This window comes from Bactrocera dorsalis, chromosome 3, assembly GCF_023373825.1.
Source record: "Bactrocera dorsalis isolate Fly_Bdor chromosome 3, ASM2337382v1, whole genome shotgun sequence".
Lineage (NCBI taxonomy): Eukaryota > Metazoa > Arthropoda > Insecta > Diptera > Tephritidae > Bactrocera > Bactrocera dorsalis.
The window spans coordinates 15,355,428-15,370,113 of NC_064305.1; the positions used below are offsets into that span (position 1 = coordinate 15,355,428).

Sequence of the window (14,686 nt, forward strand, 5' to 3'; positions counted from 1 at the left end):
ACCGATGATGGCCCAGCACTGGCCAAGCTTACGCGAAGTCCAGCTATCTAGTAATCTAGTAGTAGAAGACAAGAAGATACGGTATCACCGACGCGCTCCCATTCTACCGATAGTTGGGGTGCCTTTTCTTGCTAGTTCAACAGTTTCTTGCGATTCCGCTGTGTCCTAAGCACTCTTTGAACACTCCTGAACGCGCTGTTCTAGGCTAGTATCGCCGCTCTGTTACCTGAGTGGATGGTCATTTCTCTGAAGAAGGCTGCACTCCGGAGCAGCAAATCTACCGCTACTTTAATGGCTGCAACCTCGGCCTGGAAGTCACTACAATAGTCAGGAAGTCTGAAGGTGGAGTTAATAAGGAGCTGCTGATAGTGAACCCCCCCAACAAAGAGAAGCAGTCGCCAGAGTTCGGTTTAGCGACTCCTTTCAAGTGATTCGGTATGAAGTAAAAGTGAATGCGGATTTCCGAAATTCTTATAGGAACCCAGACTCAAAATAAAAGGACTAGATTTTTATCGATAAATTTATATGGCAGTTATATCTTGTATTGGTCGAATATTGAAGATTTTAACAAATGAGAAGTCTGCTTAAGATAAATCGAAGTGTGCGAAGTTTCAAATCGATATCTGTACTAATGGCTGGTAAAAGTTTTTATCGAAAACGAAAATGTTATCGAAATTTGATTTCTTGTGATCGCGGTATGAATCATGTGATGAAATAAAACGGTTCAAAACTTATTTTTTCATTTTATAATAAACTTCTCAGTATTGTCGCATCAATTTTGAGGGTTATTATGACCAAATTGTTGATAAGATTGATGCATTTGAAAATCTCCAGCTGGTATCCTTGACTTTATTCCACATTTCTTGCTAATATTGTTGTATTTCAACATCAGCTTATGGTGTCGCTGATTCCAAACCACATTCCAGGTGCAGGTCTCAAGAATACCTCCAGAGCACCTGCTAATTGACTGCAAAGCAGTCTGCAAACGCAGGATAAAGGTCCTTGGATCCATGTTTCCAAATAAGGATTACATTGCCTCCCTAGCACCTAGCAGTATATTGGAATTCATCAATATGCTGTGGTTAGGTAGGTTGCTGTGACTTAGGAGGGTACACAAAAGATTTAAGGTCGCGGTGCAATCCTCATTTATTTATTATATCATATCTTATACCTTCGCTATAATCCGTTAGCATAAAAGTTCGAGAAGTTCTGGTTACAGAACATGCATAAACACAGCATCTCTCTCAATCAGCTGAGCATAGAAACTCCTACACCACATATCGATAATTTTATCAACCAACAGAGTTTTGGAGCCTGAGTTATAGGGTTTTGGATAAAATAAAAGTGACAATTCAGTGCTGGCAATGCTGCGCGACATATAAAAGCGCTTGCGCTTTCAAGCACGTAAACAAAATAGATACAACAACAAACACATTGTATGACATACTTTCGCGAGAGCAATACCACGGTGGAGAGAGAGAGAGTGAGAGTGCTAGTTAAGATTTGCGCCGCTGTCAATGCAGCAGTGTGTTGCAACAGTAGCGACAGCGGCAACAACAGTAATGTGGGCAGTGAGTGAGCGAATGCGGTGAACAAGACGAAATGTCAGAAATAGACAAATGAGGCGAGCAAAGAAAAGCGGAGAATATTTGAAATAGCCAGCCACTAGGTAGCTCGTAGTTATATTGTTGGTGATTGTGCTGCGGCGAGCGTTAGAAACGTGAGCAAATTTCGTGTCGTGTGTGTTTTGTTGTGCGACAAAGTGAAAAATTGCTAATAAACAAAATAACTTGAAACAAGCAAGTGCTTAAATATATTTGAAAATCTGTGCGTGAAGCGTGTGAATAACAAAGGTAAATAAGGCGAATGTGTGGCGTGTGAAAAGCCAGTGAAAATTTGTGTCGAGGAAAAAGTGGAAATCAGTTTGCCTAAAGTGTACTCAGATGTATAAGCAAAAAGGTGTGTGTGTGTGTAGGTTTGCGCTATACAGTGGGAAAATAAACACACACACACAAGCAGTGAGTTGTGCTCATTCGTGCGACTGCAGGCAGGCTAATTGCTGAGCAGAATTTTGTTTTTGGATAGTAGGAAAAATCTTTGGCTGCGGCTAATAGTGAGCAATGCAACCAAGCGATGCATTCAGCCACATATATACATACATATGTATGTATACATATATAGAATCACATACGTACGGGAAAAGTACATAATAAAGCAAGAGCTAGTGGCGAATGAACGTCGGCGGTGGTAAAAGAGTGGCGGCGACGCAGCTATACAACAACAAAAACAGCTGTGGAATCAAAGCAAAAGTCAGCCAAGACGCAGGCGGCGTAGACGCCATCAGTCAGCTTTGGCAGCAGCCAGCATATAACAAAAGCAACAATGAAAGAAGTTACGAAAGACACATTAAAAAGCAGAGCGAATTGGATTTCGAAATGCAATGAGAGTGCGCTCCGGTGCTCACAGTTTTTCTACACTACAACTGTCAAATTGCCGCCGCGTGTGGAGAAGAATATAAACAAAACAAATTGATAAGTGTAATTGCAGGAGAGCGCAAAGCGTAGAGAGCAACTACTGGCGAGAGAGTGAGCGAATGCATACAATGCATTTTCCCTCAACACACACACACACATACACGCATTTGTATGTAGGTGTGCTTACACAAGTGCACTGCCTAAACGGCCGAGTCGCGGTAACTCTTGGCCCTAATAATAATAACGACGTACGAGTAGTATGAGCCCAATTGGTAGTGCACGGTCGGTCGGTCGTTGGTTGGACGGACAGTGTGGTACATAAACGTGTACGTAGCAGCAAAACAATAAAATCGATGGACGGACACGGTTAAATAGTGAGTTAATGTGTGTGTTCTTTTTGTATGTGCGGACTTAACTCTGCACTGAGCTGCTGTTGCGGATTTTTTCATCGTCTCTAAAACTAGCAATGCGAATTCGTACATATGCACTAACAGGCACACATGTACACAAACATATAAGTGTATTTTGCTGGCTGTCCGATAAACTAACTCGCTGGCTCAACGTTTTAGTTAGTTAGTTATTTTCGTTGGACTCTGAGTGAGAGTCGCGCAGCAAAAGTTCTTGTTCGCGTTAGTTGGCAATAACCATTTTGTTGGAATGCAGGCTTCTGCTTCTAATAGTTAAAAAAAAGTCTGCAAGATGCATCAATTTTATGGTCCAAACTTTGTGCGCATACCAAGTGAGGTGCAGGCCAAAGTTTAAGTGTAAGAAAAGAGAAATTCTAGTAAAATTTCAGTCGGAAATTCATTGAGAAAATTGTGGAAAAACGCGTTGATGCGAAGTGAAGTGCATTGGATAACGATTGTTTGGGTCAGGCATTACTAAAATAAATTTAAAGGTGCATAGTGTTACTGAAACAATGTAATGTGATGGAAAAAAGTGTATGTGGTCTGTGGATGTGTGAAATATTATATTTCCAAAAAAATTCGTATGTGATTTACATATTTTATAGTTATGAGATATCGAATTTTGTTGGCACTATAAAAATGTAAGTGCTTATGTACACAAGTGCATAACATAATTGCATACGTATTAATATGTGTAGTTGCAACTTTTTTTTTCGATAAGTGTCAGTGTTCAATATAAAGAAATAATGATATTAAAATATTGAAAATTAAAAATATTAAATATAAATAATACGATATAAAAAAATACAGTGGAACTTCCAAAACTCGAACTTCTATAAGTCGAAATTCTCCATAACTCGAACTATTGAATTAGCAAAAGCTGTAAAATTTCTATAACTCGAGCCGTTGATTTGGCAATTGCAGTCAAATTTCAAACAAATTTCCTTCCATAGCTCAAAGTCTCTCACACTCGAAGTTTTTTTTGTGGATTATGGTAATTCGAGTTAGGGAAGTCCCACTATATTTACGAAGAAAAAACAAGTGAATATTAATTAACATGTAACACACATAACATAATATATCGTCATGGGAAATTTCTTAAAGATGTCGTGCCAAATAAAAAAGTTTTCCTTATAAGGAAGCTATGTCCTGTAGTGGTCCGATATCGGCGGTTGTTCCGACAAATGAGCAGCGTTTAGACAAGAGAAGCACTATGGAAAATTTTCAGTTCCATAACTCAAAATTGAGGGACTATATAAATATATGTACATACATATGTATATGTATACAGACAAACTAACGGACATTGCTTTCAAGATGTAATTCAAAACCTTAAAATGGCTTCGAGAGGTCTTCGGTCTAACTAAAACTAAGTTATAACGAGAGTTAAAAAAATAGGAAAATGGTTAATAAATTTATAAATAGTGAGATAATAAATAAAAAGTAGATAAAATATCATAAATTTAAAAAATAAACAAATGAATAATAGTAAAAAAATTGAAATAAAAAACAAAAAAAAGAATAATAAACAAAACAATTTAAAAACATTAAATAAAAAATGAATATAGTGCAAGAGTTAAAAGAAAAATTGAAAATAAAAACAAACAAAAAATAAACAAACAGAGAAATAAATGTAATTATACAAAAATTATAAAAATTAAAAATATAACTAAAATATATAATAAAAAATTGATAAAAGAAAAAAATGTAATAATACTTAAAAAGGAAAATATCAAATTAAAAACATTAAACAAATTAATATAGCGCCAGAATTACAATAAAAAATTAAAATAAAAAACAAAAAAATAAACAAAGAAAAAAAAAAGTAAATATAAAATATTAAAAAAAAATTAAAAATATAACAAAAATTAAAAACGAAAAAGTTAAACTAAATAAAAGAGTTTTAATGAAAAAATAAAGAGTACAAAAATCTTAAAGGAATTTTAAATTAAAAACAAATTAAATAAAAAAACACAAAATTAAAAGAATTCTTAACAAGAAGCAGAAGCATATGTACATAGATACATTATTTATATGTAACAAAACAAATATATATATTTAAAAAGCCGGTAATGGAAAAGTATAATGCAAGAGCAAAAAACAACATATAATAAATAAATAATTAATTAATTAATTAAAATAAAATAAATAAATAAAATGAAAATTATACATATTATGTAGTAGATTAATAAATAATTAACATAAAAAATAAATTAGCTTAATCAAAAATTAAAAGAAAAAATAAATGTAAATAAAATAAAACATGCGAAAAAATACTAAATACGCCGATCAGCGTTGTTTTATATAATATAAAACAAATTAAATGAAGTAAAATAAAAAATAAAAATATGTATGTAAACAAATATTATAAAATAAAAAATATATACATGTATAAAATAAAATAAAAATTAAACTTAAAAAAAAATTTACAAGAAAAAATAAATTTAAATAAAATAAAACATCCTTTGGCCGATCAGCGTTGAAATAAAAAAAAATAAAAAAATAAATATATAAAATAAAAATAAAATTTACAAGAAAAAATAAATTTACATAAAACAAATTAGTGTAAAACAACCGAAAAATGAGCAATATCGCTTTTGACCGATCAGCGCTGCAATTATTTTTTTTTTGCGTTATTTTGGTATTTCTAGCGTACGCATGTTGAATTTCGTGTGCTAAGTGATTGTGAATTCACGCAACCCGCCGTTACCTTCTTCACCCGACCGTACGCACTACATAGCAGCATTGTCTCGCACGCGCATCCCAACAACAAACAAGGCAACATCAATAAAATGCAGCTCAACATAAACGAACAGACGTTCTAGCAAGAACAACAATAATAATAACAGCATTCAGTAAACGAGACAAAAACAATAACAGAAACTGTATACTTGTATTAACATTTTAGTCGTCACAGGAGTCGGAGTCGAAGTCGGAGCCGGAGTCACTGCCGTCGCCTTCTCATTGCCGTCATCGACAAACGCAGTGCATGCAAACATATACACATGTGTATGTGTGTGCGTGCTGTTGTATGCACTCCCTCACAAGCACTACTTTCATTTATCGTTTTACGTCTCTTTCGTCTGCTGCATGCATACACCTACATACATACTTGACATTTGTATGCAAGCATTGCTATTGTAGTCTCATTCAATTTTTTCTCTATCGGATGCACATATTTATATATGCATGCATATATGTATGTATGTATGCTCATGTGTGGTGTTTAGTATGCAGTGGTTTTCGCTCCTCGTTAAGTGTATCGTTTTCATGTGCGGATCCATTCCGAAATGTTCTACAACACTGTCTCGTCCTAGTACGATTACGCTACGAAATCAAACGTCTGCTCGGCACTACAGTTGTTGTTGTTGCTATTCTGTCGTCTTGTTTTTTATTAGTGCAATCATTATTGTTTCTATTCCTTATTCTTCTGTTTAGGTAAAAAAAAGTATATTAAAAAGACAAAAGAAAGTGACAAATGCAACGAAGCTGAAAATGTGACAGTGTATAGAAATATATAGCAGAATTTGAAAAAAATTGTGAAATAAAGATGCAAAAAAGCATAAATAAATATTTATCAATTCTGCAAAATTCATTAAACAAATAAAAAAATCGCATGAAAAATGTGGAATGTGTTAAAAGTTGAGTGCTTGTGTTCAAAAATGAAATTCTAAAATAAATTACATATATCTGAAGATATATGTACATAGATATATGTATATGGATATATAATACGTATATATAAAATTAAATAAATATATGTGTATACATATATAAACGCCGTTTAAAAAACACCGTTAAAAACACATACTCTGGATTAAGTGCAACACTACAGAACATCTCTCTTAAATTCAGGATTAAGGCTGAGCTTGGTAAATAATATCTAACACTAACATCGGTTACCACAAGATCTACGTACTTATATGCAAGGTATAATATATTATCAAGTATTTTTCCATATATTTTGAAAATTAGACATTCAAACACCATTAAAAACACCCCACCACATAGTTTTAAAAAGATTTCAAATATAGTATAGTAAATATCATACCTTAAAAATCTGAAGTTGCTCCTTTTAAAATTTATGTATTTATGAGAACTAAAGCTACTCCTCTCTCAACGAACAAAAGCCAAACTCTATAGTCCTGCTGTATGGTGCAGAGGCTTGGACGATGACAACAACCGATGAGTCGCCGTTGCGAGTTTTCGAGAGAAAGGTTCTGTGAAAGATTTATGGTCCTTTGCGCATTGGCCATGGCGAATATCGCATTCGATGGAACGATGAGCTGTACGAGATATACGATGACATTGACATAGTTCAGCGAATTAAAAGACAGCGGCTACGCTAGGTCATGTTGTCCGAATGGACAAAAACACTCTAGCTCTGAAAGTTTTCGACGCAGTACCCGTAGAGGAAAAAGAAGACCTCCACTCCGTGGAGAAGGACCTGGCTTCACTCGGAATATCCAACTGGCGTCACGTAGCGAAAAGAAGAAACTGGCGCACTGTTGTTAACTCGGCTATAATCGGCTATAATTTAAAATATAAAGTGTGATCCAGTTTATGATTCCATACTTTTTTTTAAGAAAAAGCACAGAAACTTCAAATTTAATGGGGAATGTTTATTATCAATCGAAAGAACATTCTTTGGCATTTATTTTTTGAAGATTTCTTCTTTCAAATGTTGGCAGCGGCTACGTCTCAGATGGTCTATCCGATGAGTCCAATTTTTGATGACTCGTTCGAGCATTTCGACTGGTTTTGCTCCGAGGTCTGAATTGAAGCAAGTTTTTCCGCATAGACTTTAGACTTTAGGCTTTACATAGTCTAACTACCGATCCAAAACGTGAAATTTACTGTTCATCGAAGTGTTCTCTCAATAAATCCATTGATTGATGTGATATGTGGAAAATGGCGCCGTTTAGTTGAAACCAAATGTAGCTGAGAGCATGAGCTTCAATTTGAGGCATAAAATAATCGGTTATCAAGGCGTGATAATGGGCGCCATTAACGCGATTACGCTCTCACCGGCATAATTTTTGAATTGATTCCACCGGCCCGCAAACCACACCAAACCGTTGTTTTTTTCTGTATGAAATGGCAGCTCGTTAATCTCTTCATTGAGCCAGAAATAGGCCTCATCGCTGAACAAAATAGAGCTGCGTCGCTTGGAAAGGTCGAAAGGCTTCAGTTCTTGTACAAGCTATACGCTTTCAATTTAAAATCTCGGCTTTCATATTATCTTCACTGCGTGCTGGACGGGGTCTATTCGGTCCGATTCCGCTGATATTAAATGTAATATGACATATGATAGTAAATTTCACTGGTGTTAGTAGCAATATCGGGTTTTGAGATAAAGTCATTCGAATCAGAATATATTTAGGCAGTGTTTGCTTATGTTTTAAGGCCTTTCCCACTTTACAATGTTATATAAGACAGTACTCAGTAAATTCAAGTATCGTGCTTGGAGTTAGAGAGTCAATGTGCTCTCTGCTCAAAGTTGGAGATCTGCCATGAACTATTACTTAGTCAGGTATAAATTATATTGCATTATTTCGAGTATCATAAGACAGTGGCATCGCCTGCTTTTAGTCGAAATTCCATATGTCCGGAACTGCCCAACCAATATCAACTAAATTGGATGTATAATTTGCCCGATATACTGGCTACAACTATTCCTACTTTTCATCACAATTTTAATTTTGTTCTTACAGTATATAAATCAAGCACGAATAAAAATATCGGTTGAAAACTTTCCACAGGCAGGACCTTCAAGTTACGACTTTTAAAAATCAATCGAACCATAATTCTTTACCTATGCCCAAAACAATTGAATTTTACAAAAAAAAATTTCAATTCGCCGTAATAGTTCGAAAATTCCAGAAATTACCCAGAAGTTTAACCTTGAATAACTTCCCTTGGCAAAATCCCATGTAATTTCAATGGGAAATGTATCGTGTTTGGGGCAAGGTTTATTATGAAAATTAAGGGCTTTTTATGGTCTGATTTTTTTTAGATGGAAAACTAAAAGTTTAGGGTGCGTCTCGTCAAAAATAATCAATTTGGTAAATAACGGATACCCTAATATACATACATACATATGTACCTATTATAGTGATTTCAATCTTTCCAGTTAACTTTTTTGTTAAGCTGAGTTTCCAACACGCGCCAGTCGTTCTTTCTTTACGCTGTTTAGCGCCAATTGGAGATTCCAAGTGTAGCCGGTCCTTCTTCACCTGGTCTTTCCAACGGAGTGTAGGTCTTCCTTTTCCTTCATCAAAAGGGGAGTTTCTCATCCGAGCCTCTTTTCTATTTTTAATTAGTGTGTCTTTTACCTCGCGGGTCTTAAAGCTAGCACACAACCCTGGAGAGGGATGTTTCGACTTCGATCTTCGACTTGGAATCGGTATAAATTCCAAACCTTATATAATTGTATAAGCAGCCCTCATTCAATTTCGCCCCTATGGTTGAATTTAAATTTCATTTACATATGTACATATCTCAGTAAAAGCTATCGTAATCAAATTAAGCAAGCATAGTTTAATTACTATTGTTGCCATTCATGACTTTGATCTTTGAAACTTAGCCCTTCCTTACTTCTTTTTAGAAAGTTTTGCTATTTCTATAAATTCCACAAACTTTTTTTATATGGTTGGGGCGCAATAATTTGGACAATTGCAAACACATTTTCAAAGCTGAGTGCGCGCCCTTCTTTTTCTGCTATAAATACCGCTAACTCTCATGTTCCGATTTGTAGTTGGTTTTGTTTGGCCGCCAACAACAATAAACAAGCAATCAAATCGCCCACGCAATTACGTATTACGTATTTATCCATTACATACCGCCGCAGTTGTAAGCACAACCATGAATATATGTGAGTGCACGAGAGTGCAGAAGAGAGCATGGGCGGTGCTCTCCACTGCAATTCGAATGCAATCGGCATTGCAGTGAGCAAAATGTTATCTGTGTTATTGTAATCGATGTAATGCTTGTATGGATGTGTGTGTGTGTAAATACTCGCACTTCTTGATTACAAGTTTAGATTAGCAAAGAGGGTGTGGCACATCGCTTTTAGTATATTTTTTTTTGGTGCTTATAGTATAATTTGTGAGTTAAAATCTTGAGCTGCCATTTTGGCGGTTCATTGCGCTAAAAATTATTTAAAGGCAAAATGTAGTTGAATATACATTTTGTCTGAAGAATTTATATTACAGTTAACTTGTTTGTGACATTTGTAAAGCCAATATTCGGCAATAAACACACAGGTGAATTTCGTAGCATGAAATCAAGTCAGCATGCTGAACAAAGCAAGTAGCAAGGCTTTGAATCAGCTTCCAAATTTAGTGTCGAGAGCAGGTTTACAATATTGTCTTGTTTTTGGTGGGTCTACCATACACATACTTCCTTATATGTCATATGTATGTATGTATATTTATACCCTGAACAGCGTATATTAAGTTTGCCACGAAGTTTGTAACATTCGGAAGGAAAAGTCGAGGATTTTATAACATATTTATATAAATCATCAGCATGACGAGTTGAGTAGTGATTTGTATATATTAGAATTAGTTCCTTAGTTTTTGAGATATCGGTCTCGAATATTGCACAAGTGCTTTTTCGCCGAAGAAACTGCTCATTTGACGGAATCACCGATTTTGGACCACTATAACATATAGCTGCCATACAAACTGATTGATCAAAATCAAGTTCTTATATAGAAAACTTTCTAATTTAACGAGCTATCTTCACGAAATTTGGCATAAATTGTCGTCCAATGCAACGCTATAATCTCTGAATACATTGTTCAGATCGGACCACTATAGCATATAGCTGCCATACAAACTGATCGATCAAAGTCAAGTTCTTATATAGAAAACTTTCTAATTTAACGAGCTATCTTCACGAAATTTGGCATAAATTGTCGTCCAATGCAACGCTATAATCTCCGAACAAATTTTCGATATCGAACCACTATAGCATATAGCTGCCATACAAACTGATTGATCAAAATCAAGTTTTTATATAGAAAACTTTTTAATTTGACGAGCTATCTTCACGAAATTTGGCATAAATTGTCGTCCAATGCAACGCTATAATCTCTGTCAATCTATTGTTCAGATCGGACCACTATAACATATAGCTGCCATACAAACTGATCGATCAAAATCAAGTTTTGTTTAAAATGTGGATTTAAACAGGGTATATTTACTTGTTACTTGCTTTTTTTATTGTTAATTGGCGCGTTTTACATGCATATTTATCATGATATTTTATATATTTATATTTTTTCACTCCATTTTGCCACACACTCGTACCTTTGCGGCGCTTTTTATTCGTCGCTTTTTGCGGTTTGACGTAGTGACACACAAAATGTTGGCGTTGCTGTTATTTTTGTGGCTGATTTTTGTCTTGTTGTTGTTGTTATTTTTGTGGCTGATTTTTTTCTTGTTGTTTTCTGGTTGATTTTTTATGTTTTTTTGCAATTTTTTTGTTGTTTTTTTATTTTTTTTCTGTTGGCGCTTTCATTTTGGCACCTATTAACCCGCCATCGCCATCGAAAATGTTATGAAAAAAGGCAGAAAGAGTCAACATTTCGCTCGTTTGCTCGACTGACCAGCGTCGGCTCCAACGCGGCCGATGTGCCCCAGCAGTCAGTGTGGCGGCTGCGAGAATTCAATCAAAAATTCTTTGGCTACTTATGTGGCGTATGACCGCCATCAGCGCCACTCAGTCAGTGGGCCAAATAATACGACGCTTATGTATATGTATATGTGTGTGTGTGTTTATGCATGTGTGGAGAGTGGTTTCGTGTATGCTAGCGTTCTTCTGCTAACTGTATGCACGTGATTTAGTTTTAGCGCTTCCGTGTCGCTATTCAAACTGTTTTTGTATTTTATTCTTTTTCTTCTTTTTTGTTGGTTTCAATTTCAATCTTATTTTGCTCGCTTCTGCCTTTCCGCACTACAGCTTTACTTGTTGTTGGTAGTAAATAGTTTCATATTGCGCTCGCGTACTCTCGCCCTCTGCCACTCGCGTACTCATCATCTCGGCAATTATTTTTCACGTTTCAGCTTTTTTTCTGGCGAATGTCAGCACCGGTTGCGCTGATAAAAGTTTAATGCTCTTCCCGTTGTTTTTGTTATTAAACAAATGCACCAGCTATTGTTATTATTATTATTGTTATTTATATACATACATACATATGTATAGTTTTGTATGTAAGTCCTCTGTTTGCGGCTGCTGTTAGCTATTCGTGTTCACTTCCCATGAATTTTGTATGCAAATTAGTGCAGCTGTCAGCAGAAAGGCGTTTGCTGTGCGATTCGAAAGCGGATTTTTGATAACGTAGTGCTGATACACGGTTATTTCGAAATATTTCAAAGTCCGTACTGAAATTGCAATTTCAGAAAATAAAGCAATATAAACACTTTGTTCAACTTAATCAACTATTTTTGATTTATTGACTGTTACATAAAGGGTGATCCATTTCGTGGTTCCCTAGTTTTTTTTTTAAGAAAACACAGAAACTTCCAATTTAATGGGGAATATTTACGATTATTCGAAAGAATTTGGCATTTATTAAATTTACATTAAATGTTGGCCGCGGCTACGTCGCAGTTGGTCCATCCGTTGAGTCCAGTTTTCTATGACTCGTTCGAGTATTTCGACCGGATTAAGGCGAATGACACACGTAATGTTTTGCTCCAAGGCCTAAATCTAAGCGAGATTTTCCGCATAGGCTTTAGACTTTACATATTCCCATAAGAAAAAGTTTAACGGCGTGATATCATACGATCTTGGTGACCAATCTGCTCACCGAAGTGTTCTCTCAATAAATCCATTGATTGATGCGATTTACGGGAAATTTTGCCGTCTTGTTGATACCAAATGTCGCCGAGATGACGAGCTTCAATTTCAGTCATCATCTAGCCGGTTACCAAGGCGCGTAACGGTCGCCATTGATGGTTACATTCTCACCGGCATCATTTTTGAAGAAATATGAACCGATGATTCCACCTGCCCCCAAAACATCCCAAACCGTTCCTTTTTTCTGGATAAAATGCTAGCTCTTGAATCTGTGCAGGTAGCTCTTTGTTCCAAATGCGGCAATTTTGCTGGTTTACATACCCATTGAGCCAGAAATGGGCCTCATCGCTGAAGAAAATAGGGTTCGGAAACGTCGAATCTTCTTGGAGCTTTTCAAGAGATGTCGCTTGAGAAGGTCGCATTTTGTATACTTTAAATGTAAGATCTCGTCGTAAAATGCGCTAAGAACGTTCCATACGTCAGGTCGAGAGATTGCGAACGGCGCCGTGTAGACTCTCCACGGTCTTCGTATACACTCTCCGCTACGCCTGCTATATTTTCTTCACTGCGTGCTGAAAGTGGTCTATTCCGTCGATTATTATCCTATAATGAATGGTGGTTCTTAAGATGGGTGATGAAGGTGTGGGTTGCTTCCCGATTGGTTTGGATTTCTCAACACGCTCACGGGTCATTAAAAGGTGGATCTTCTTCTCCGTGTACTGAAGTGATACGCAATAAAGGATAGCTGAGTTGTCTCCGAGCACCTGAACGAACTAAATACTATTATATTCGTATATCCGAGGTTTTCATGAAGGTGGTCAAGGGAAATTCCGGATCGGTAGCTAGCTTTGTACAGGACTGGAAGGACCTCGCTGGCTTCCTTCTGAACCCTCCACACCTGCGGAGATAGAGGAAATGCTGGGATACTGCAACCCGTCTTCCCCAACTAGCGGTTGGAAGACATAAGGCTCAATAAAATTCGAGGAGGCCATCGGTCCCCTCACCAACTTAAGCGTTGCCATGAGCTATGGCTTTGAGAGCGTGCTTCTTAGGATCCTGCCTAACGATGCTAAGGCGTATGTCTCACAACTTCCAGGAGCGACAGGATTGAAGGAAACTGAGACCCAAACGGGCATGAAAGTGGACTCGTTCCTTTCGTTGCACCGAGCGTTGGATCGTGATACTTTGTAACATAGGTTCTTAGACACCTCTAAGAAAGTCTCCTTAAGTGTGAGCTCTTAATTGTAACAGGAAAGTCCTTTGCTTTAAAGGTTTCTATTTTTTTCTTATTATCAGCTAGAAAATTTCCAATCTCGCTTCCAACTACTTGAAAAAATATCTCGCCGCATAGATTTTGTTGGAAATTTAATGTTCTATGTTAGACTCTTCGTACCAAACTTTCCTCATACATAAATTACCTGCAAAGTCTGCCGCATTCGAAATTTCGCGCTTATCTGGTGCTTGCTTGCTTGCTTGCTCAAGGCGTTTGGGGACAGCTGAAGTGCTGGCGCATCGATGATGCTATCAAGTGGTGGCGTTGGGGTGCCGTGTGCTGAGCACAGGGTTAGAATAGAATGTTACATGCGAAGCGATGCGAAAAATGCGACGAGACGTGACGGAACGACAAGCAAACACGAGTGCGGCGGCGATCACAGCATGGATGAAAACGAAATTAAATGCACACAAAAAAGGTGAACTAAAACGAAATGCTGCAATGCAACAAAACGAATTGAACTGAAAATTGGGCTTACGTACAGACTCGTGCATACGAACGAAAGCGACAATGAAGTTAGGCTGCTGGCGAAGTGCGGGAAAGCGCGGCCAAACGAGCTGTCATTCTATGGCAGCTAACTAGCCTGGCGTATTCGCACGCTCGTAGCGTTAACGCTGGGTGCTTTCAAATTAATTTAGTTTAATTTATATATCTATGTATGTTTTTTTGTCGGTTGTATCTAAACTGTGCAGTCGTTGACTGACTGGTTGTCTGGCTGACTGTTG

At 36.7% G+C, this 14,686-nt stretch overlaps 1 protein-coding gene across 2 annotated transcripts in view; it reads left to right on the top strand.

Moving 5' to 3' along the window:
- Positions 1-14,686, top strand: part of LOC105226312 (ecdysone receptor) — a 319,570-nt gene that overhangs the window by 13,842 nt on the left and 291,042 nt on the right. The window contains exons 1-2 of one of the 2 annotated variants that reach the window (XM_011205142.4): positions 1,496-1,853; positions 6,320-6,811. The exons of the other annotated variant lie outside the window; for it this stretch is intronic. The gene's annotated coding sequence lies outside the window, so the exon portion shown is untranslated. Of the gene's footprint in view, positions 1-1,495; positions 1,854-6,319; positions 6,812-14,686 lie in introns of those variants that run through there. 2 annotated transcript variants of the gene reach the window in all.